Raw genomic sequence first — 4,444 nt, forward strand, 5'->3', positions numbered from 1 at the left:
GGATTCAGCGAAGGCGAAAGTGCCGAAGGACCCAGAAAGCTCCGAGTTGAGCAGTGCCTAGTGTCTGGAGCTCTACCTCCTGCGGCGTCCCTCACCTCAACCCCCACCAGCGTTTATTATGCCCATTATCGAGATGAATAAATAATCTTCCATTTCTTTATCAGTTTAAGGTTTACAAAGTGCCCCCAGCCCACCTCCCAGCGGCCATCTCAGGTGCAAAGTGCAGAGATTATTATCCCCATTTTATGGAGGTGACAGGCTTTTAGAAAGGTTCAGTGGAAGGGCAAAGCTAATTTGGAGTCAAAGACTGAGCTGGAATCCTGGCTCACCTTTCCCTTCCCTAGAAAATAAGAGTAGCCCAGAGAAGGATCATGGGCCTCCCTGACCCTTTTCTCCTCGCAGTGAACTGCTTCCTTCAACAGATTCTCATTTCAAAGACAATTCTCATAGGCCTTCTAAGATCATACTCCCAAAGGGAGACCCCCCACTTCCAGATGGCGGAAGGACGACATGCATTGTGTTCTCCCTTATATAAATGTGGGGAATGAAGGGCACAGAGATGCCCTTACTGCCCAGAGGTTAAACTAGTGTATTAAAAAGTCATGAAAAGGGAAGTGCGTTTTAGATCTGCTCTTCGGCTCCTCTCAACTTTCTTACTGAGCTTAGAGCTGTTTTAGCCTCCCTAAGCCCCCAGCTCCTCATGAAGCCCCTATCTTCTCAGAGTTCCCATGCAACAACTAAGCTCCCCAAATTCCCTTACTGAGCCCCCAATACCTTCACTGAGCCCCATCTCAACACTGAGTCTTCATCCCTTCCTGAACCCCATCTGTTCCCCGATTCCCTAAATCCTCTCCCCGAGATCCCTTCTACTCCCCGAATCTCCATCACATCACTTAATTTCTTCACCCCTCCCCTGAGTCCCCATCTTCTTATTGATCCCCTCATTCTCTCACCAAACCCCCAATCTCTCCCTGAGCTCCCCATCACCTTCTTGAGTCCCTTTCCCTTTACTGATCCTTCTCCGAGTCCCCACTCTCTCCTTAAGTCATATGGATCACCAGGCTCAGACTTTTTTGGAGGGGAATAGAACCCTAGTCCTATGACAACTTGTGGGAAGGGAGGGTAGGTCACCTCCTGTTTGGCAGGCTCTGTTCAGAGGCAGATCTGCAACTCAATGCTGCCCTCTGGTGGCCCAAAGCAGGCCTAGACTCTGGTGGAAGCAAGGTTAGGGAAAAACAGGCAAGGAGAGGAAGGGATGTGTTCCTGAGGCGCCAGGACACAGGTCAGGGTCTCAGAGAGGTCCAGCAGTCATCTCTGCTTTATCCCCAGAGCCTAGAACCCCATCCTGAGCCAGAAGATGCAGTCCCTGCATTTGGCGAGGAAAAATATAAGCCTGGGGGCAGCTAGGTGGCACAGTGGATAGAGCCCTGGAGTCAGGAGTACCTGAGTTCAAATCCGGCATCAGACACTTAACATTTACTAGGTGTGTGACCCTGGGCAAGTCACTTAACCCCAATTGCCTCACAAAAAAAAGAAAAATAACCCCGAATCTGGTTGAGGAATCAGGGCTCTTCCTTCCTTGTAAACTTGGAAGAGTATCTTCCCTTCTCTTGGCTTCCTTTTTCTTATCTGTATAAAGTTCTATGTGTATGGGAGAAGCAGAAGCTGAGTTTCATCTGGAGCCCATCCCACTCCTTCCCTTTGCTAAGAGGAATATTGGGGAGCCTTTGGGACTAGAGAATAAAGAGAAAGTGATGAGATGTCAGGGCAGCAGAGCAGAAGTGAGGGGCACAGAGGGGCCCCAGGCAGTCCACTGATTCCATGGGACATGCTCCAGGCTGAGACCAGATGATGTCAGTTTCCCCTGTCAGTGACCAGGCAAAATTTTGAGTCCCACTTCTTCCTGGATCCCACCTTCCAGCTCAAATGTATCGAGAGTGAGCTAAGACTCTGACTCCAAAGTTAGGTCCTGCCTCTTCACCAGATGGCCAGACCTATAGGAAGTGCATGCTGAACATCTCGAGGAAATGGTGGTTGAATTTCTTTACCTGACTGAGGGAGAACTCAAAAAATGTGCATCCTAGAACTTTTGGGTCCAAATCAATCCTGTGTCTGTAAAGACTCTTGGAACAGCTCCTCCCTCAGTAGATATTGTTCTTTGTTATTACATATTGTCTCTTTGAAAGCAAACCTTGTCTAGGTTTTGTATTGTATTCTCAGCATCTAGCATAATACCTGGCTTTCCATTCATTATTAAGAAGTGTATATTGACTTATTGGTTCAAAGCTACTAGAGGTAACATTCCTAAACATATATCTGCTGGGGAGGGGACAGGCAAAGAGGAGAACCCTCTTATCATACTAAAATGAAAGGGAGAGAGCTCATTGGGATAGCAAAGTTCAAGATGAGGCAGGGTTAACACAGTGAGTGGGGGCTCAGAACTATTTTTGATTGGGTAGGTACAAAACTCAACAAAGCTGTAGACAAGGAATGGTGCTGTGGATTTAAGGAATAAAGGGCCATTGGATCTCTCTTATCCATAGAGAACAGGGTGTGTAAAAACTGATAGCTTATGACACCTGTTGACTAAATATAAAATAAATATAAATATAAATCGAGGGGCCAGGGCTTCATGCCATGTTTACTCCTAGCCCAGCTATGCTCCCACCTTCCCAGACAACCCCACTCTGTCCTAGCTGCCTTCTCACCCTAGAGATGCCTCCACTCCAGTGACCCCCTCCACTGATTTCTGCCCAGAACCTCCATCAAGGAAATGCCTAAAGCAGCCAGACTCACTTCTTTTTTTTTTTTTTGGTGAGGCCATGAGGGTTAAGTGACTTGCCCAGGGTCACACAGCTAATAAGTGTTAAGTGTCTGAGGCTGGGTTTGAACTCAGGTCCTCCTGAACCCAGGGCTGGTGCCCCATCCACTGCTCCACCTAGCTGCCCCCAGGCTCACTTCTAACCTGACTCTCCTCCTGACCCATTCGACTTTACCTGTGGGTACTTTCCCACCCCTGTAGCCAACACTTCCAACTTTCCAGCTTTTATGTTTTGTCTTCTCTCATTAGAATGTGGGGTTTTTAGGTTCTGTCTTTCTGTTTGTCTTTGTATTCCCATCACTTAGTAAGTACAGTATCAGCCACATGGAAATTCCTTTTGTCTAACTGAAGCCAAATTTCCACTTAATAAGTGCTTTATCAATCCTAGAAACAGCTAGGTGGTGTCATAGTGCACAGAGCCTGGAGTCAGGAAGCCTCATCTTCCTGAGTTTAAATCTGTTCTCAGACACTTACGAACTGTGTGACCCTGGGCAAGTCACTCAACTCTGTTTCCCTTGGTTTCCTCATCTGTAAAATAAGCTGGAGAAGGAAATGGCAAAACCACTCCAGTATCTTTGCTAAAAAATGAACCCAAATGGGGTCATGAAGAGTTGGAGTCATGACCAAAATGACTCAACAACAATTATCTATCTCAATCAATATCCTATCTTTTTACCCTCTACCAATGTTCTAATGTCCCTTCTAGCTCCCACATTACATGTTCTGTGTTCTAAGGGCTTTCTCAGCTCTGACATTCTGTGTTCTCTTACTAAGATGTTTCTCAATTCTGAACTTTCTATTCTATGCCCTAAGGTTCTCCCCAGTCCTTCCTCCCTCCCCTTCTTCACTTGTTGATTTCCTGCTCATCCCTTAAAGTCAATCTCTGAGAAGTTTCTCCTGGTGCTGCCCTGACTTTGGGGTAAAAACTATCTCCTTTGCCCCTTACAGGGTGCGATCACTGTTTTTGTTTTTGTTTTTGTTTTTTGGGATGGGGGAGGCAATTGGAGTTAAGTGACTTGCCCAGGGTCACACAGCTAGTAAGTGTTAAGTGTCTGAGGTCGGATTTGAACTCAGGTCCTCTTGAATCCAGGGCTGGTGCTCTATCCACTGTGTCACCTGAGCTCACTGTTGCTTTTTTGTTGTTGTTTTGTTTTGTTTTTAGTGAGGCAATTGGGGTTAAGTGACTTTCCCAGGGTCACATAGCTAGTAAGTGTTAAGTGTCTGAGGCCAGATCCGAACTCAGGTACTCCTGACTCCAGGGCTGTTGCTCACTGTTTTTAACTTACTATGAAAAATGATCTTATCTCTCTGTGATTTTTATCTCATTCCCCAGCAGCCACCATATCTAATCTACACCATTATCTCCCCTATAGGATCTTAGTACCTATTAGTTGAATGAATGAGTGAGATAGGGAGCCCAGCATAGGCAGCATCAACCAGGCAAACTGTCATCTTCTCAGGCTCCTGCACCAGCTAGAGCTGCTAGGGACCCAGCCCCAATCCCTGATTGAACAAGGCCTGCAGTCAGCTGGTCAGGACACTTTTATTCGTCAATCCCCCCGCCCCCACTGAGCTCCTGTGGGCCCTGTCGGGGGTGGGGGGGTGCGCCAAGAAGGGGCAGAT

This window comes from Dromiciops gliroides, chromosome 4 (assembly GCF_019393635.1).
Source record: "Dromiciops gliroides isolate mDroGli1 chromosome 4, mDroGli1.pri, whole genome shotgun sequence".
NCBI classification, from domain to species: Eukaryota; Metazoa; Chordata; class Mammalia; order Microbiotheria; family Microbiotheriidae; genus Dromiciops; species Dromiciops gliroides.